This window comes from Dermacentor andersoni, chromosome 6 (genome assembly GCF_023375885.2).
Source record: "Dermacentor andersoni chromosome 6, qqDerAnde1_hic_scaffold, whole genome shotgun sequence".
In the NCBI taxonomy this organism is placed as follows: Eukaryota; Metazoa; Arthropoda; class Arachnida; order Ixodida; family Ixodidae; genus Dermacentor; species Dermacentor andersoni.
This window is the reverse complement of record NC_092819.1, coordinates 33,464,224-33,485,842: the sequence shown is the minus strand read 5'-3', so window position 1 is coordinate 33,485,842 and position 21,619 is coordinate 33,464,224. Positions and strand designations below refer to the sequence as shown.

Here is a 21,619-nt window from a genome sequence, read left to right as displayed (position 1 = left end):
GCCACACGTCGCAATTGGCGGTTATGGAGGAAGGACTTTGGGCAGAGCTGCCAAGCATTTCGCACGACATCGACGTAAATGATGTCATGGAAAGTGGCTTTTGGTAGCCGAAAGAATCCATACTACACTCGCCTGTTCAAACACTAATTGAAGCGTACCACCACCCCCACCAACACCACCACCACCACCACCACTACTACTACTACTACTACTACTACTACTACTACTAAGTGGTACGGTGACGGGCGTCGTCACACGCGATATGACTTTGGATATTTTGACGAAGGCTGTGCCTTCTTGAAGGATTTGGTTCATTGCGTCACTGGCCTTCTGCAATACAAGTAAAAGCAAATAACGGACTCCATGTCTATGCTTTGATGAAGCGAACTATATTGTCCAACGCATGCTGCAGACTTCGGGGACTGTTCCTTCGTAACACACGCGTAAAATTCGAAGCAGGGATATCGCTAAAGTTACGAGCACGAAACGAAAATGTAGTCAGCACCATACGATGAAATGTATGTTGTGCAAGAGATGATGATGTTACGTTCACGTCCTGCGTTCTTGTGACCGTATCGGGTCTTTTGTCAAATAGCACTTTTAGCAGTATGCGCTCCCGAGTAGTGTCGTAACGTAACAACATTGAATGGCAAAAAGCAACGCATCGCCTCTGCGCATTAAACGACAAAGCACAAGCTTTAGTTGCAGTAGCTCCTTCCAGGAGCCTTACCATAAATGTAAGATGTTGGTTCCTCCGCAGGAGAAGCGACTGCCTATGATAATAAACACTCTCTACCCTCGAAAGTGTAGCGCAGACTGTACAGTGTACAAAAAAGATTCGAGTCACACCCCACACCCCTTCCACTCGCTCCCGAAACAAGGTCAAACAGCCCCCACGAAGTACGAAGATTTGCTTTGTGACTAAACTTTACTCTTAGAGCACGCAATCGCCAAAAGCAAGTTGACGCTGCTGACTAATACGGCGAAGCATTCGCGGCATCTCCGGACGTCCTCGCTAGACGTCCAAGCTTATTTCTCAGACACGAATGTGCACGGCATGGCCCAGCAGAGTCGCGCTGTGTTTCGATTACAAGTCGTAAATTCCCATTGCACGGAACTGTCGCAACATGCGTCAATCCGCAGTTGTTATCATCGTACGACGGCGTCACTTGTTTAAGGAGTCGCTTCATTTGCGTCTAATAATGCAAGCGTAGCGTAAGCCTCAAAGATGACCCTCCGCGAACAGCAGAGCGACTTTTAGCCACCTTGGCGTCAAACGAGCCGTCATGACTTTTTCCCCAACGAAATAATATATCTCTCTGCGCAAGTGTCTAGACTGCTTCTGCCAGCAAGTACACGAAGGAGAGAAGTGATGCGTCAGAGTGTTATCTGCGTCCTCAAACAAGCGATAACTCTAAGAAAGGCCAGCGACTGACCCGCAACGAAGCAAAATGTACCTGGGCTGGAGTAACCCTTGTTGTGTTTGCGAAGTGGGCCGATAAAGGAGAGAAAAAGATGCAAGGAGGAAACACTTCACCTTCGCTTCCCCGCAAAGCAGCCGATTAGAGCCGTGAAGCGATAGAGAGCGACAGCTCCTGCAGCCGCACCGCCGCCTGCTGCGTCCTCTCCAGATGGGTTTGCTCCGGATGGTTCCGCTTGCCAGGAGGTATACGGGCCAGATCTGAAGGGTCGCCCCGCCAGAAGTAGCCAACGACAGATCCAGAGGGTTTCTCGCGGAGGTTCGGCTTCTCGACCTTACACGCAACGAACACGTCGAATGCGACGACGTGTGGCGTGGGCCCGAGGTTATAACAGCCGTCGCCTCCTCGCATGCCGAACGAGAGAGTTCTCGGACCACTCTACCGAAGATCTATTGCGTCTGGACGATTCCACGGCACGAGCCGTCTGCTCCAACACTGAGCGTTTCCGTTGGCTGCATTCCAGGGAGGAAGGCGCGGAGCAGAGGTGTCATTGGTCACGAATTGGTGACGCTGCGGCGAGACCCTTCTTTGCGAGCGAGCGCCAATGACACGTGCTTGAGTGGACAGTGTCGAAAGCGCGACCGCTTTATCTCGATGGGGTTCCACCGTAAACATTGTGCGGTCGAAGTGGTGATCGGTACGTGTACAGCGCGATCTTTTGCCCTTGGCGCATGTCGCGGCTTGAACTAAAGCAAGCAGACAAACAGAGGAGGAAACGCAAAAGCTCCAGCGAGACAAAAGGGCTTCGCAGAACACCGGCAGCGTGGTCTTCGTCTGGTTTTGCTTTCCTCTTTGCCCTCACTCCCTCTACCTCTCATACCACTAATGCGAGAAGCCCTTGCTCGCTTCCGGAAGCAAGCTTGCTGCTTTGTCAAACAGGTGCTCGAGCTCTTCGATAGGAGGTCCAGATACAAAAAACTGTTACGCAAGCACGGTTCGTGTTTGGTCTGCGCCTTCTGTTTTCTATAGCACTCGGTTACAAGTTTACACGTTTACATGCTTCAAAGAGGTTACAAGTTTTGACCGATATGAAATACAAAAGAAGGTCCCATAGCCGAATTGGGACATCCAATACAGTCTTTGTTATGACCCACTGCCAATATTGCGCTGAACACAATGACTATGCACTGTTACTAAAAATGGAATATTGTTAATATTGCCAGAGGTTCAAGAGAACGCGATGTTTCGTGACTGAACTCAGTTCGAGGCGCTATCGCGATTCCGTCTGTTCGTCCAAATCGTAACTGCACTGGCCTGGCAATTTCGCGAGCGTAGACATAATTTTGTTCTTTTATTCTGTGTTCTCATTCCTATTTTTTTGCTAATTGTCTTCATTGCTTGTCCGAGTTTATGTTTGATGTTTTTGGCATATCTTGCTCGTTGATAATCCATTTCCCCACGATAACGTCAATTAATAAAGATTCATCGTGAGAGTGAATAGTGAAAGACGGCAATTGTTCGTAACTTCATCGCCAGCTCGCTATTGTCGCATGTAAACGCTAGATTAACCTATGGTTGTGCGTCCTCAAGGGCAAGTAAACAATGATGGAGAGACTTTACGAAGTCCTCGTCTTCAGTCGCGTGAGTCAGTCACGTGTGCCTTCTTGAAGATAACGTGGAGTTGAAACAACAGGGACGCTGGTGATAAGCCACCGCGACAACGACTGGGCGCAGTCGCTGTAACGCGTGACTCAACGGAATCGACAACACCTCGGTAAGCTCGATAAGGGTATTGAGCTTGCAACTGAGCTTCGATCCATCGTGGAAACGCAAAGTACATTACAGATGTCTTCAGGATGTAACGGCAACAAAACAGAGGGCGTCATCCTTTCGAGTAAACGCATGTGGCAACAAATTATTGGTGAACTTATTCCGTATCGACACAAGCACAAGACGAGATTAATGCAAGATGATGAATCAGAATCGAGTAGTATTTACGAAGGCGGTTCGAATACGTACTGCCAATGCGATGAATACATTAATAATTATGCTTAGGAATACACAGAACTATCCGATCCGTATAGAGAGATGAAAATTTTCACTAAATGCTCAGCTGCTGAACCAAAGCACGAGCTGCTGTGACTTACAAGCATTAGTTTTTTAAGTGGCTGGTGTTATTTTGTTCTTGTTTACACCTCCGCCGCTATATACAGGGCTTTTTCTTTTCAGCTGCGCCAAACATTAAAGACAAATGCCTGTGATCTAAATTACTCCACGAGGAATCCATAACTTCCACGAGAAATCTAAATACCTAATTGAATAATTAACATGATTACGCTTATCAATTTCTTTAATTAATTATTTTACGGCACATATTTTAAACCAAGAATTGCAGCTAGTGAGTTTACAAGGCGATGTATCCACTTGGAACGAATTCTCAGGACTGCCCCAATTTCGAGATATTAACTTTCAAAGTGTCCGACGAAATGCATTGGCGTTCCAGTGACTTTTGAGCTTCAATGCATAGAACAGCGTTTTCTTAAAAAAAGAAAGAAAAAAGGTAACCGGAACGCCAATGCATAACGTCGGACACTTTGAAAATAAGCATCTCGAAACTGGGGCAGTCCTGTGAATTCGTTGCCGTAAAATGAATAATCAGAAAGGTAATTAGCGTAACTGTAATTATTCAATTAAACATTTCGATTTCTAGCAAGAGTAATGGCCGCGTAATCGAGTAATTTAGATCAAGGGTTAGAATTGTGCTATCTGCCACAGGCATTTTTGAAATATTTGGTGCAGATAAAAAAAAGAAAAAGAAAGAAACTTCCTGTATAGTGCGCAAAGCTTCCGCGATTGGAATACTGCGTGCAATAGTAGATGACAACGGCAAACGAAGTTTCACATAGAGGAAAGTTTCGCTGCGAGGTAGGATAGTGCGCCCCCTATAAAATATTGAGACGTTCAAATCAGGTATCTGCGATGAATAGTGCGTCCCTAGAACTGTACCTCAAGCGACAGTGTAAGCGACGTTGGAACGTAAAGGTGACCTACATCCACACCTTAAGTTACTTCATTTGGTACACTTAAAGTATATTCCTTCTAATACAGTTTCATTTCTCCAGATATGTCAATTGTATGCGATAAGAAAGAATAATTATCAATTAATGAGCCAGGAAGCGCGCACTGCCTCCGTGCACTATTGGTGCACACAGATGAAACCAGACGCGGCAGACGTCATCAAGCGGTGCTGAGCCGAAATTTGATCCAGAAAGCGCTTATAACGAGGGGTGTTTGTTGTTTTCCTTAATGGATGACTTACAGTTGACATTTATTTGAACTGGAGCCAAGCCCCGCGGCTCCGCGTATGCGTGGCTCAAACGCGCATCACAGATACGGCCAACAGAACGCGTGCGCTTCGCACCTACTCTATCTACTAAGTGGGCCTGAAGCTGTGCGCTACTGACAGTACTGTCCCGTCACTGTTCGCTTCTGCAGCACGCGCGACAGCACTATACGTGTCCGCAAGCAGCCTTTCCCAAGTGTTCGCGCACTCATGCGAGAGTCTCCTTAAAAAAAATCGCACCGCCCAGCGTCTTCTGGGCGACTGTGCGCTCGAACTGCGACGTCATCCAAAAAGCAGCCGCTTTCACAGAAAAACATGCCTTGTATAGTGAAAGATTCAGCAAAAATTTAAACTGCGCGACGAAGACAGGACGTGAACAGAAACACAGACGCGCACACAAAGGGCGTAACCGACTAGCCCAACAACATGCCTTATACTTCACTGAAAGATTACTGCCCTGAGCAGGTACTGCCCTGAGCAGGATTACTGCCCTGAGCGTTGCCAGTGTCGCTGAATGAAAATTCGAATGTGTATGTTCCCATAAGGTCTATAGAAGTCCTAAATGTATTTCTCTCTCTAAATGTATTGACACGTGCGGCTTACTTCTCCTGTGCCATACACCTCTCATTACCCTTTCTTCCCTCGCCAAACCATTGTTCATCGCCTTAGTCCTCGTGAAAACGAATTGCACGCATCGCATATAGTTGTATAGCCTTTATTCAACCGCTTCACATACGGATTCCAACATGTGCCTTGGATGTGCATAACTTGTAGGAGATAGCAGTATCTGCATCCTGACCACTCCCTGTCTCCGACAAAGAAAAAAAAAAAAAGAAAGGAAAACGAAAAAAAAAAAAAAACATTTCCAGAACAGGCGCAAACGAGACCCCTTTGAGTGTTGCGCCTCAAGCATGTCTACACGAAGGGCTTTCAGCCTACCTTCCCGAGTGACGTCACATCTTAACCGCCTGCAAGAACTTCGGTTATATGTAGGAGGCGTTCACATTTGCAAAAACTTATTTTCAAGGTCTAACCGAAAGAAGCCGAGATGCTTACACGTGAATTCTATGGACCGTCATTAGACGTTTGGATCAATACTTCTTTTTAGAATAATGTTCGGACGACTGTGGACAGCAATTATATCAAACGAGATTATGGTGAGTTGTTGATAAGTTCGACTTCGCCTGCCATTTGCTAACCGCATGGTTAGCTCAGATGGTAGATCGGCTGCCCCGGAAAGGCGGTGGTCCCAGGTGCGAGTCCCGGACCCAGGACGGATTTTTCTTCAACTGCGAAGCTTTTCTTTCGAGGAACCCGTATGGGTTTCCTTTGTAACAGTTAGCTGCGTTTGGGTGGATGTCTCACCTTCACTTTCCCTTTATGTTGAGGTATTGAGGCAATAAGACGACTGTGTTGGAAGACAGGTTAGCTTACATACCTACATACATACCTACATACATACATACATACCTGTAGACTGTGACGGTCTAAAATGTTTCTTAAGGGGGATGACTCAGCACCATCGTTCTCCCTCTCCGCTCCTATTGCTATCCTTCTCGCCTACGCTGTACTGACACGGTTGGCAGCTGCCACGTGATGCGAAAGACAAAAGGAGAGATCACTGGCCGCCCCGTCGACGGTGCAGCAGCCTTTGCAGCTCTCGCCTCATGACCCGGGTTCGATTCCTGACACTGTTGACACTGCGCGCACGGAATGTACTCAAGAGACATACGAGTACTTTGTCTCCGCATCACGAACCATTGCAAGATGTCACTGCGATATATTGACGCAGCGAACAATATTGAAGTGCGTGGCCTGTGCGCCCAATTATCGTGATCACCAGTTAAAGCAAAGAGAAGAATGCAAGTAGCTTATCAATGCATTTTATCTATAAAAAGGAACTCATTTATGCATAAAATGGAAGGGAGCTATGGATGGACTCAACCCATACTGTAGCGTCTCGTATATACAGAATCCGGGTTGTGTGTGTGTGTGTGTGTGTGTGTGTGTGTGTGTGTGTGTGTGTGTGTGTGTGTGTGTGTGTGTGTGTGTGCGTGTGCGTGCGTGCGTGCGTGCGTGCGTGTGCGCGCGACTCTGAACACAGAAAGCGAGGGAAACTTGGCGCATCGAACCGTAGCGTAACATCTTCCGCTTTTCTAACGCACGGCCGAGCAATTACCAAGTGTACACTGCTCCTCACCGACCGCAAGTTGTATCAGAATGTAATGACGATGTAAGAAAATATACAGGAAAGAGTGAAAAGGAAGTATATAGAAACGTCCATGCCCCTGAGGGTCCACCCGTGACCGCAGAAGTTCAAGCTCGCCTAATAAAACACTATAATTACGCTAAAGATTTCATTTCGAGGTGCGCCGCCATAGACGTGCGGAATTTAGGGAGAGCGACTCTGCAAATACGGCTATTCTCTGATCGCGAATTATGCGCGCCGTCTGAAAGAGAGGTCACGGGCGGCCGCGGATTGACGGGCGCGTGGCGAGTATTGTTCTACGTTCTTCTCGCTTACGAATCCACAGCTGCGGCACAAAAAGCACGATGAGCGAAAACACCACGACGAAGTTCGAAACGAAACTGACGTTGCGATCGCGCGGTGGGGAAAGTGGGATCGCGCGGTGGGATCGCGCGGTGGGGGGTGGGAGGGGGGCCGGTTTAAGAAGAGGGAACACCAGCTGCAGCGGCGGCACCGAAACATGAGCGAGCGAAAAAGAGAGAACGAAGATTACAGGGAAAGGGGAGGGGTTTGAGCAGGCGGAATATTCGGTTGGCCCCACCACAGTGTGACCGCGGGCCAGTTTACTAAATATTGCGCTACCTAAGGGGTCGGCCCACGCTTTCTGTTACATATACCTCCTAACTCCGCCAGTAATGCTATCGCGTTAAAACACACGCGCGCGCGCACACGCACACGCACACGCACACACACACACACACACACACACACACACACACACACACACACACACACACACACGCGCGCGCGCGCGCGCGCGCGCACGCACGCACGCACGCACGCACGCACGCACGCACGCACGCACACGCACACACGCTGGAGTGCGCAGCCGTTCCGAGGAACCCCACCGTCTCCGCGTGTACAGAAGACGGGCATCACGCGCACGGCTTCGATGAGGGAGCAAGAACGCCCGCCTTGCTCGTATTTTGCAAAAATAAATAAACAGAGAAACAAACTAGATGCAACGGATGAGCACGAAGGCAGCCGTCATAATTCTTTCCCTCGTATCGTCTAGCAGCGACGCCGCGACAGCTTTCCTGCGCAGCAAGGTCTAACTGCTCGTTGGTGACGTTTAATAAAACAGCAGTCAAACAAGCACTCATGCCAACGCGACGCGACAGAGCCCACTGAGAGTGCCACTCCCGACGGACCCACCAAGTTTGGCGTTTTGGCTGGCAAAAAGGTGTCAGACAAAAAAGTGCCGAAACAGAAAAGGAACATAACGAAACGAACACCGGTTCACCTATCAAAACGTCGGTCAGCCTGTCCGGGGCACCCTTTACCTTGGTTTATTCAATTTTATCGCGCAGTATGCGTCTGTCTGTCGCTCGTCATCTTAGCCTTGGGTTAGCGCACTAAATAAGTTATTTGAATTCCTCCGCAGCTTCATGTTATTATTATTATTATTATTATTATTATTATTATTATTATTATTATTATTATTATTATTATTATTATTTCAGATCATTACTAACTAAAGCTTTCACAGATGAGAACAGCTCAATATTCAACGATGTGAATCCAGTAAAATACTTGACATAGCAAACGGCGTACTAATAGGTGAATATTTCGTCGCAATCCCTTAAGAATCTTGTTTGGAAAGCTAAACCGCTACAACTGAAAATGCATGCCCTTTGTTTCGATAATTATTTTTATGACCGCTGACATTACTTTTATCAGTGGCGATAAGGCTATGCCACCGTCCCAATTTTTGCGCGGCACCCTGCTGGGGTCAAGATCATCGAGAGAGCTGGTACTTTTCCAGCACATAACTATGCGGCTGATATCATGGCTTTATCACTGGTATCAGTGCTTATTAAATGCAGCAGTAACAGTCTTTACATGTACTACCGTTATTTGTTATCTCGAGGGTGGCAGACAGACCTTCCGTGCTTTAATTGCACTCTCCAGCGCACTTATCAAATCCCGGGCTTACAATGGGTGATAGGACTTACTTAGTTGTTACCGAGATAGTGCTATTCACATTCTCATCTTTACCTACCTCCATCCCTCCCCACAGACACACTTTTTTTCGTAGTAGATTTTCCTTGCACCGCTGAGTTCCTTGTAATAATGGTGTTACGTGCTTCAGTGTTGCATTGCAATTATTTATGTTATTTGCTTTACTTTCAGCACGAAGAATTCGGGTCGTAGACCATGTTATACTATGCTGACTATAGAGAAGCAACATGTCTCACGGCTTATAGGAAGGCACATAACAGTACCGGAAGGTACTGGAAGTACTGACTTAAGCAACGCGAAACATTTCCTACAGGCCTAGTCACTTTTCTGATGCAGGCATAGGCGAATAAATATGTAAATTTTGGCAGCTAGATTTGCTACGGGCAGCCTGCTTTACAACCTCACCAACTAAGACTGATAGTAGTGTAGATATGACCGAGCCAACTGGCTCCCTGCGCATTTTTAGTGATGTAACGTATAGCTTTATGCTACCAGGCTTTCTAATAATACGCGCGATACTCGTACATTGATTCACTCATACACGGCTCCTGTCATGATTTGTCAAGAACAAAGATAAAAGAACTCCTGTGCCATTTTCACCGTGTCGGCGAACCTATCGCGACGTCTACTGTTTCTAAATAAATAAAGAGCCCTTTTATTTATTTACTTTCTTTAATGCCATGTGTTGCAGACTTTGCAGCTGTGAACGGGCTGCCTAATGAAACGGGCTCACTGATGGCGTGCTTTTACCTCGATGGTATTCAAGCAGAAATTAAATGTCTTCCTTGCCCAATATACAAAGTCAAATGAGTCAAATACACGCAAACGAAAACTCGAAAACTCAACATTAAAGCAGTTTTTTTTTTTCATCATTCTTTTTAATGCAATATAGCGTTTGATACGTAAAACGAAGAATGAGTCACGCCTGTATTATAAAACGCAGCCTAAATCTGCGCTACGTCATGTTTGTATGCTCCACGTACAGAGACAAATATCTTTATTTGCCTTCTCTAAGTGGACTTGAGAAAATACCTCGCCTCCTGTTTCCTAAAACTTCGAAGAGGCATCCTTGCCGATCCGATATGAGAGATGCCAATTTTACTACTTTTGCGAAGCTTCGAGCCGTTTTCTGCCTCAATGAGAAAAACAAGCGTGTGTCGCAACAGCCTTCCTCCTAAGCTGTTGAAGAAAGAACAAATGTCGTCGTAATGCCGTAAGGTACAACGATGTTTAGAACACAGCCTTGACTGTACTAGCGCGGTTTCTTAGTTGTTTCCCGATAATAGTTAATGCGCGAAGTAAGCCGGTACGGAGAGTTCAACCTTACTGATCGCTCTCCGATTCTAATCGAAGCGCGTTTGACTATTTCGACACGCAAACACTCCGCGGCGGTCACGTATAGAGAGAGCTGCGAGGGTATTCAAATCAGAGACAAGGCACGTATAGCGACGTACACAAAAGGCGTCGTCGATCATTTCCATATCAGCGCGCTCAATGCCAACTTTGATGCGAGGAAACGGCAGTACAAAAAGAGCATTTCTTTCCTGCCCTTTTCAAACGCAGCCGGCCGAAAGAACGGAAATTTCCTATGGCCGAGCGCAACAGTATATGCTCGCATGACCAACTCATCGGAGAGCAAAAAATCAGTAACATTAAGCGCGTAAAAGCTCGATTGCGAGAAAAGAGACTGGACAGCAAGGTGGGGCGGGATACTACTCCGCCAAATTGGCTGGATAAAATTAATGCCGGTGGGCCCACAAGCAGAAAAAAACAGACGGCAAGAGGACTCGACAAAGCGTTCTCACCTCGGCGTGATGGTGTGGCGGTGACTCCTCCCGTTCGGACTTGGATGAGGAAGATGCTGGGAGACGTGAGACGACCGTGACGCTGGCGGCGCTGATTGAGTGAGCCGAGATGTGTGGGTGGCTTAGCGAGCGTGCGAACTTCCAGCGACGTGTCAGAAAAAAAAAAAAAGTGGCCAAAAAGAACCAGCTGGCGTGCGGCGGGCTGTCTAGTCGTAAATGAGGGGGTTCAATGAATGGCCCTCGGCACGGGTTCGACCCCCTCTGTCAGCGGCGAGGCGCGACGGGTTTGTTATTCGCGAGTTGAGTTTTCCGCGCGCTGAGCTGTCTCCCCTTGCTTCCGCGCTTGCGCCGATCTCTGCGTGCCGGGCTCTTTTGCGGCGCGCCGGTCAGAACAGCGCGCCTTTCTTAGCAGGCGCCGGGGATCCGTGCGCGGGCTTTGGAAATTTCCACGCTCCGAACCTCCCAACTCCATTGGTCACAGCCGACGGCGCGCCGCGCGAAGCACCGCTGCTCCACCCGTCGGTCGCGCGGGGAAGCTCGTTTCCGCGCGCACCGGTCCGCCAGGCTTCGTCGCGTTCTCTTTCTCTCGACCTCCCTCACCGACATGTCTTTCTCCATACTCTCCTTCGCGTCTGACTGGGCCTTCTCTCACATTTTTCTTTCCTTTAGTTCCCCACTTCATCCGCTAACCGAGGAGCAGACGCATTTGATGTTGTTGCAGCATCAACTTTTTTTTTCAATTTTGCCCGCCGCCGCCGCCGTCGTATTCTCTCTGCCTTTCCGTCTGGCGGTTTTTTGTTGGAAGCTGTCGCATTTCTGGCCGTTCGCTCCTCCCTGTCTGTGACTGAGTGAGGATTCGGACGGGGCAACACGGGTCAAACATCGAAGACGCGGGTTTCATCGCCCCACTTCTCGGCCCCTGGCCTGCCTGCCTTCGCCGTTACCTCAGGCTTCGTCGTCTTCCCGGAGTCCTGCGGTGTTTCCTGAACGGGTTTTAATAAAATGCGGACGGATAGCGCTTTCTTCCTCGCCGTTTTGCGCCGACAGATTCTTGGAGACGCTGCGGCATAATAATGCAGCCTTGACCTTCGGCTGCTTTCTATAGTGATATTTTAGCTCATTCCCGGTATGCGCTGGTATTCAACGACCTTCTCATCTCGTCAGCAGGCCATGAGCCTCGCTTTGCGCCTGCGAAGGCAAAATGGAAGAAAGTGATTGCAGTTTGAGCACTGCTTGGGCCATTTTCGATCTGGCACATAAGAAGAAAGACGCCCGGAATGACGCTTCCGGACAGCACTGCGTTGATGACATTATCATTCTTAATGATGCAATTAATGCATCTTAAGTACTATTTTCCACTACAAATTAATTGTCATCTTGCTATACGTAACGCTGACTTTCGATAGCTCTATACGTCAGGTACCGTATTGTCAAGAATGCTGCTATTCGTTTCCGTAGCGTTACAGACAGGGAAGCACCAGCCACACGGCGTTATAAACGGCAAGCATTCAAATAAATATTAATAATTGTTTTGGACAACAAAACGCTCTAAATTCTACATGCGTAAATTAAATCTGCTGGTCATTTTCAGTACACCTGTTCTTGGTTGTCAATAAAACCGACGGATACATACTGCAGGCACCTGAATCGATAATCACATGGAACGTATTTTCAACGTACATCGCCGCGCCAGGTTCGTGTCGCATGATTGATAACCGTGCCATCATTACGGTGGAACTGCTCACTACGGCGTTTACGTTACCACTAGCAACTGCATGGAACGCATTTAGGTCGAAACTACCACTTACCATCTTGCAGAGTAAAACGGACACTGCGACTCAGGGCAACGGCATGCTGAGGAGGGCGGCGAAAAAGATGTGTTGCTTGTTGTTGCCCAGACAGTAGGAAACGTAAGACAAGCGCAAGCAGACTGTTTCCTCCCGAACGATGGCAGTAGGTTCGCATGGTACGGGAAAGGTATTTCGTGTTTTTCTATGTAGTTAGCCCAGTGTAGAGTAACAGATGAGTCAAGCACCAACCCAGGAAGATAAACACGCAACGAAGCGCATGCTTATACGGGCGTATGCACGTGGGCTCATTCGCGCTGAGACTCATGTGAGCGTGAGCAGGGGAAAAAAAAAGGATGTTTGAAGGTATTTAGCCTATAGTTGAAGCCGATCAAAGACAATGTCTTCCTTAGCGAGTTGGAGCTGAGAATGGGGCGAGGTGCCTGAGTACGGCACTCTATCGTATCATCCCTAGGCACAAGGGGAGCGGAGCGTCTGAATGCTTAGGTTTTATTACTGCGTCACTTCGAGATCGGCTGACCTTTTTTTTTTTTTTTTAGATTTCAGCCCCTTCGGGATTTGCCCACATCTTTAAACTGCACTATTGTCGTTATCGGCCCAGATTCTTAGACTGCACATACCTACGACAACGACACCCATTTTAGGACTTCACCACCTTCCGGATCGGCCCACATGTTTTAGACTTCACAATCTTTGTGGTTGACGCACGAAAAAGGCTGGAAACACACATAGCTGATACGGAAAAGTGGGGGTAACTCGCTAGGAAAGACTGTGTCATTAAAGTGTTATGGTGACTTCGCACTCAGCCACCAAGACTTGTCAGCAAGTTCTATCAATCTCCAGTCTCCCTTTATTTTCTTATAACTAGAAGTGTCATTCTGGGCACTGTCAAATCCCACCTAACGGTCGAATTCACCATCTTCTCATATCTGACTGGCGCACAGGGCTGCTGCGGCTTCTCTGATTGGCTCAAGGCGCCAACGTGGCGCAACAGGACAACATGGTGGCGTTCCGCAGAGTTCGGAATAACACCATAGGCACAAGAGAGTACGGTTGAATGATAGTACATGCACACAAAATGCAATAGAAAAAAAACACACACAAGCTTTAGTGTCGCAAATGTGTTATCTGCCTACCATCTCTACCCTCATTTGTCCCGAGTAGCGATAATATTGCTCGACACGGCGTCGGCGTGTGTTGCTCGCAAACTGTGACCTTATAGATATGATTGCGACTCAAGAAATAATTGAGTTCAAGGAAACCATTATGAACAGTGAAATCGCTATCAACGTTCTCAACCTCCATGGCTGAAGGCAATGCTACTCTTCTTTTCCAAGCCTGTTTTCACTTTCTTAATGGCATTATTTTTATCGTGGACGAAGACCACACAGGTGAAAATTCCATGAGTAAGAACCCATAAGTATCAATAACTTGCAAATAAACGGAGCTTGACTCCGATCATAAGTATTTGCCCTAAGTGCACAAAGACGTTCTCAAGGTCAGGTTTCCTTTGCTCTGTAAAAAATATCGTCATTTTGTCTTTGCCTATGCGACAAAGATATATCGCACAATTAGCTTTGGAGCTGTTCTTTTTGTCTCACATTTCCCCTTCCCCAAGTGCAGGGTAGCAAATGAGAATCTTACCCCGTTAACCTACCTGCCTTTCCCATCTCGTTCTTCTCTCTCTCTCTCTCTCTCTCTCTCTCTCTCTCTCTCAGCTGCTCTAGTTTGCGTCGTCATGACATTACACATTCACATTTTCATGAATTTATGTTATTAGACTGACGTTCATCTTTTCATTAAACCATACTGATGATGAATTTTGGACAAATTCAGCATTCGCCCTTACTCATTTTTATTTACTCAATATTACTTTGATCATAACAGCATGACCAATACTGTGCAGCTCAGTATTTCCTACAGCAGCTACACACGTTACCTACCATTCCACATAGTTAAAAAGAAGCAACAAATGCTTAGTGTAATTCACGTGGGGAGACATACTCAACAAGTATTTCCAGCACGCTGCAACACCTCCGCAGACATCAGCTACGCTATATCCGAGAACGCCCTTCAAACTCTTGACCGCCGAGACGTCTTGTAATGTAACGCCAAATGTTTTCTTGCAAACGCTGATGCGTATATCTGTTTGAAAATTTTCCACCATCTGCTCTCGTGTTTACGACGATGATATGCGTGTATATATGGGCCTGGCTGCGTATTTCCGCCTCTATTTTTTTTTCTCTGTCTCTTTTTCTTCATCTGCCTTTTTTAACATCATACGCCTAAACAGAGAATAATCACTCTCTATAGTGTATTACTGAGGCTGAGGTTCAAATTAAAGTAACGAACAAAACATGTTGCCCCTCTCCTGTTCATTGGCGCCCGGACAAAGTTATATAAAGCTATTACTTTCGCCTGTGTGCTGTCGTCCAGAAGAAAGATGCCACATCATTTTTGTAGATAAAACTGCTCCATGTTTTTTTATTTTATCTTTTCTTTCTCATCTGTGTCTGCACGCGAGAACTCATGGATGTACTTTCACTAGTGTTATATAGACGTTACTGCGATACAGTTCCATTCTGTCTTTGATATACTTAATGCGCATACGCTAGTTTTGTCGTGGTACGCAGTGGTAATGTGAATTTCTTTCTCGTCACTTTATAACTTTGTGCAATTAGCACTGCTTCGTTAACACCGTTAATTCTAATACGCTTGAATCATCTTATAGAATGTACACTAATATTTAAGAAGGAAACCAGCCAAGAAAAGAAGAGGCACACAGCAAATATACAAGAAGACAGGAAAGAGGCTGGAATTAAATACAATGCACCAACTAGCCCAACAACGTGTTTTACTCGTACACTAATGTATTCGCTTTCTTTTCCTGTACACTGACTGTTGTGCTGTCATGCAGGGTCTACAGGCATTTTCACGCTGTTTGCAACAGATTTTCGCCTGAAGGACACCCCAAAAATTGTTGGAAATAAAGTACTGAATCTGAATCTTACGTATAGTTCCATCTTCCTTGCCATCCTGCTGCCAGCCTTGTCCCTACTTTAAATTTATGTTATTATTTTTTTTCCCTGAGTTTTATCATTCGACCCATGTGATCTCCAGCCGGGTGCGCTGTTGAGCAGTCTCAACTTAAGTTCTAGGCAGTTTTTGGTTGATTTTGCATTACGCAGATGTTGTCTCGTTTCTTGTACCATCGCGATAGCTCAGTGGCTATGACGTTTTCTGCGGAGTAGTAGGTCGAGGGTTCGACCGCAGCTGGTGAAAATTAATTAAAAAGCCTTCAACACGTGTCTATCGGAGAATTACTTTGGCACGTTAAACCCCATGAACGAATCAATCCATCCATCGAACAATATACTGTGCGGGACCTGTGCTGTGCGTGTCCTGCTCAGTTCTTTGAGATTTATCTTCTTTCTTTCCTCTTTCCTCCCATACTTCCTATCTTCCATTTCTATGTTTCTGTCTCCTCCTTTCTGAAGAGTAGGCAGGCGTTCTATCTCTTCCGGTGGCAGTTGCCAGCCTGCTCCTCGCTTTACTTTTCCTATCTAGTGCATATATGTTTTCAAAGCAATATCATTTTCTTTTGTTTGAATATGTTGCAGTGCAGTGCAGTGAAGTAAAGTTGTCATGTACTGCCTGCCGTGATCCTGCATTAAACCTCGCTGTTTGGCGAGCATTAAACTTTCATAAGGATTATTAGCTAGGATTAGCGTTGAATGAAAAATCCTCCGAAAGTTATCTTTGTTATTACCGCTGCACGATGTACAGCACTTGTCGTACCTGTTATATTACAGCAATGTACGCACTTAATATGCAGTTAATTTCATCCCGATGGTGTATTCGCTGCGATTTGCTGCGTTAGCTTCGTTTCAGGTTTTGCTAACATCGCGTTTTACGTTGACTAGGAGAGCGGCAATTCTGCAGTCCGGCGGTCGCAACGGTCAGCGCTCACCGTTTTTTTTTTTTAAAGAGCCAATGCTTCCAATGCAGTTTTGCTGTCTTTTATTAAGTAGTTTCTATCAAAATCCTCGGTTAGAGCGTTTGAGGAGACGCTATGTAATAAAACGTTACGCTTACACAGAGAAACAGCTAATAACGCGTCACGAAGCTTGGCAAGCCAGAAATAACGCAGAGATGAAGGACGGGTGGCTATGTCGCCGACAAGTTGCCAGATAAGCTCGTCGTGACGAATGTGTTCTGACGACGTCTGCTCGATCGGCTCAAGTTTATTTTTTATTGTAATGATATGCTATGGGATGTGTTTTTAATATAGCCGAAGACTGGGTTTAGCGAGTTTGAGAACATTCATTTGGCCACAATGGTAAAAAAAAAGAATGTATTTTGACATTCGTGACGTAACGTTGAAGTACCGGCGCTGAAGTTTCAGCACAAGATAAAAGAAATTTGACCTTCATTTACTGTATTTATAATCAATCTATTACCCGAAAATTAACAAAAACAAGATTTTAAAATGATAGTTTATCCGTTTTAATTAATGTAGTGTTGCTCTTCATTGTCATCATTAATGTAATTTTTAATAGATCAGATATTTGAGAGCTCGCTCGCTCGCTGACTGGCTGGCTAGTTGGCTGGCTGGCTGGCTGGCTGTCTCACTCACTCACTCACTCACTCACTCACTCACTCACTCACTCACTCACTCACTCACTCACTCACTCACTCACTCACTCACTCACTCACTCACTCACTCACTCACTCACTCACTCACTCACTCACTCACTCACTCCACTCACTTTAATTAATTAGGACTCGACTTCCCTCAGGTATCTACAGGAAAGCATAAGAGACCGCCCGAAAGGAAAACTTCGGGAAAAGTGACAAAATAAATAAAAAGAGCATAACGGAGGCTGCTTTCTGCAGAGGCGCGCCAATGGTGCTCTCTCGTCTCAGCCGATTTATTTGCGTCACACAGTTCAACCAAGCAAACCAAGTTGAGGATTTATGGTCAGTGGTCGCAGTATTTACATACACTCTGCTGTGTGCGTAAGCGTCGTGCAGTGCAGAAAGCCGTGTGCTGGCCTGATCGAGTGAGTGAGTGAGAAAACGCTATTTCGAATCAGAGCGATTCCGTCCGGCGAGTTAGTGGGCTGGGGCACCCGCCGAGTTTACGGCCAAGAGTTCTTGTCTCCCGGCGGCTTCCTTGGCCCAGAGCTGGTGCTCCAGGTTCGAGCTCAGCAGCGTGGCCTGCCATCGCGCGCGGAGTCTGTCGGTGGAGGTCTTGCTCTCATTATCATGTACTAGTCCCTGACATATTCCCATGACACGTGTTCTAGCTTGACTCTGGTACTACACACTCTGCATCTATTCGTTGTGTATATTTCCGGATAAATATAGCGTGTATTAGTGTGTGACTCTTGTATGATTTCGTTTGTGGTTGTCGCTACTGGACAGCTCGCGATCTATTGAGTTATGGATGGGATGGCGGATAAGTGCATCTTTGCATCTTTTAATGGTTGATGCTGTCGTTGAACCTAGTCATTCTGTCTTCCCATTCCCATACCTTGGAGGGTCCTGTCGAGGGGTCTACGTTTGTCGCAGTTCGGAAAGTCAGTCCTCTAGAAACGTTGTGTGCCGCCGCGTTAGGGTTGTCCTCTCCCGTTAAGCCGAGGGTGTGGGCTGGTATCCATAGGATTTGGACGCATCTGTATTCCCTTGTTGTTTTGCCTTTTCTGATTGGGTCTAGCGCCTCAGGAGAGATCCGGCCGTTCGCGCAGTTGCCTACTGCTTGCGAATCGCTGATTATGTAGCATGCGTTGGTTTGTGCTATGGCTAACGCTATAGCCGCTTCCTCCGCCGTTTACACGCATGTCGTGTTTATAGTCAAGCTTGTGCAGCATTGCCAATTGTGGTTAAGTACTGCTGCGACAAATCTACGTTTGTATTTGTAACCTGCAGCGTCTACAAGTACCGCGTCCTTGTCTCTTCCGTAGTTTTTCACCATGTTCTTTGCACTAGCTACTTCTCCTGCCCTCGTGGTGTACAGGACGCATATTCTTGGGTAGTGGGGGTACCGTGAGACCGGTAGTGGGTACCGTAGTGGGGGTACCATTGGGACCGTTTCCGACATCAAAATCCGGAAATACGTGGATCGTCGTGGCGACGTACTACCTCACCCGCTTCGCTGAAACTAAAGCTGTGCCGAAAGGTAGCGCAGCCGAAGGGGCGAAATTTTTCGTCGAGAACATTCTCCTGCGACATGGTGCCCCAGAAGTCCTCATCACCAACAGAGGAACGGCCTTTAAAGCAGAGCTCACCCAAGCCATTCTGCAATACAGTTAGACAAGCCACAGGAGGACAACTGCCTACCACCCGCAGGCGAATGGCCTACCACCCGCAGGCGAACGGAACGCCTGAACAAGACCCTCGCCGACATGCTAGCAATGTACGTCGACGTCGAGCACAAGACGTGGGACGCGGTCCTGGCGTACGTAACCGTTGCTTACAACACGGCGGTGCAAAAAACAACACAGATCACGCCGTTCAAGCTGGTTTACGGCAGGAACCCGACGACTACTCTCGACGCCATGCTGCCGCACGTCTGCGACGAAGAGAATTTTGACGTCGCCACCTATCCCCAGCGCACCGAAGAAGCCCGACAGCTCGCCTGTTCGCGTATCAAGAACCAGCAGAGGACCGACAGCCGACACTACAACCTTCGCCGACGCTACGTCGAGTACCAGCCCGGCGACCGTTTTAGGGTTTGGACCCCTATACGCCGACGAGGACTTAGCAAGAAACTTTTACGCCACTATTTCGGACCCTACAAGATCACCCGACGCATTGGTGCACTCGACTATGAGGTTGTACCAGACGGCATTTCGCTATCAAAGCGGCGCCGCTCACGACCTGAAGTAGTCCATGTTGTGCGACTTAAGCCGTTCTAACAGCGCTAATGAACTTTGGGACTTTGCATAGCTGGAACTTTGGACTTTTTTTGGACTGTGTTACCTTGGACTTTGTTTCTTTGTTGTTTTGTTACTTTTGTTTAATAAGTGTCCTTTTGTGTTTCACTCTCCTGTTATGTTTGTAGCATCAGGACGATGCCTTTCGATAGGGGGGGCATTGACACGTGAACTTGTTTATCTTTTACGGGTGAGCGCTTTTCACCGCCAACAAATGTTATTGCTCAGCGCAGGAAGCACCCGCATGTATCGGAAGTTTCTGGAATGTCATTGATGGTTCTATCCGCCGTCTGTCGTTGCCGAACCTTGTGTAATCTGATTGCATGTATGCGCGACGCGAATGGTGTAGAACTTTCTGGAAGAAACGCGGGCACCAGTAACTACTCTGGAACGTTCGTTGGCTGCTGTATAAAAACTGACGTGCTTGACCCTCTGATCAGATTTCGACGATCATCGACTGTGTTCGCCGCTGTCGTTGTTCCTTGAGTGTAGCCTGTTTCTTGTGGGCACAGGTTCGCCCAATAAAACGCTAGTTTCGTCGGTCAGTTTTGCTGCCTTCTTCACCGTCACTACTACGTGGCAGCATATTCTGTCAGTTTGCCAATGGACGCGTCCTCCACGTTTCTGAGTGTCTTGATTGTAATGGCGTATGGTCCCGGTGCCGATTTGGTGCTGAGTTTGTGCAGGACTGCTGTTATTTCTGCTTCGCTACACTCTTCATCGAGACCGTACCCAGTCAAAATAAATTGCTCGAACCAGTTGGAAATTTCCAATTGGAACCAATTGGACATTTCCAATTGTGTTTTGGGACACCCATTGGAAAAATCCAATAGGTCCAATTGAACCAATTTGTTTTTTGAACACAATTGGATACAATTGGTCTCTGAATTAGACTTAGGACCAACACGAAAACCGAAGGAAAAAGAAAGCCTAAATGGACACTAACCTTTGTGTGACACAGATATACTTGAAACTCCGTTCGAGAAGCATGATCATACATGAAGACACTACGGCAATTCTCTTCATTGGCATAGCCAACACTCGCCACTTCAATATATGAGAGATGCATGTCAGGTGCTATATATGTGAGCAAAATTTCGTTGACCAAGTGGTGCCAGTGGTTCATGAGAAATTGGTAAAACTTCAAGATAAATATTTAACTTGACAGAAAGCTAACTGCTTCTCGCCGTTGATCGCACCAAAATACAGATATTTTACTTTAAAACTAACATTATAATCGTGCTTTTGTTGTTATAAACTATTCTAATGTTTCGCGAGATTAGTCGACTTCCAATTGCGTCCATTTCTGACCACTTGTCATGCCAAGCTCCAGTGATCCCCAACTGGAACCAACTGGACTTCTCATGATGTCCAAGTGGAACTTGGGCCTCCGACGGTGTCCAATTGGAACCACTTGTATCCCATTGAAAAATCCAACTGAACTCAATGTTTTTTGTTTTTTTTAACTAGGTAGTTTTGGTTTCCGTCGTATTCGGGATGAATACACGGTAATGCCTGTGATATGTATTTGAGTTCAAATTCTTTCAAGAATTCTTTCTTTGTTCCTTTACATGCGTATAGGATCTTGTGTATGTTTTACCTGTGCACCGTATTTGTTTAATCTGAGCAACCTCCACATCATGCTCGTGCTCACTTGCCCATCCATCTCCGTACATAGTTCCTCCCATTGTCGTCTTTGAAGCTGTTTTGCATATTATTATATTTCTTCTTTTAGTAAGGCTATCGTCTTCCTTAATCTCTTATGTTTCTGCGTTTTCAATCGTTTCTGCAGCCCTTGTTTGGCCTCCTACATGTGCGAGAGCCTGCTGTCTATAGCTTCTAGCTGAGGCTCTTGCGGGATCACATGCATTGATTTGGAGATGTCTTCCTGTAGGTTGACTGTCCACTGATCAATGTCTGTAATTGTTTTTATGTTCCTCTTTTCCCTTATTTTTTCTAAGTTTCACCCAATCAACTAATTTGAGTTGATTACCCCTGCTTTTGTCGGGGCCTCCATTGAGCTGGATTTCGATTATGGAGGGGTCGCTCCCCAGGTCTTCCTGTGTATTTAGCCATCTTATTGATTGTATATGC

At 46.6% G+C, this 21,619-nt stretch overlaps 1 protein-coding gene across 2 annotated transcripts in view; it reads right to left on the bottom strand.

Annotated features, from left to right (window-relative positions):
* The window catches only part of LOC126521819 (sodium- and chloride-dependent GABA transporter 1-like), a 58,448-nt gene extending 47,218 nt beyond the window's left edge, over window positions 1–11,230 (bottom strand). The window contains exon 1 of one of the 2 annotated variants that reach the window (XM_050170518.3): window positions 10,780–11,230. The gene's annotated coding sequence lies outside the window, so the exon portion shown is untranslated. Of the gene's footprint in view, window positions 1–1,537; window positions 1,832–10,779 lie in introns of those variants that run through there. The other variant, XM_050170519.3, reaches the window with a different exon arrangement.
* Window positions 11,231–21,619: the final 10,389 nt, after the last annotated feature.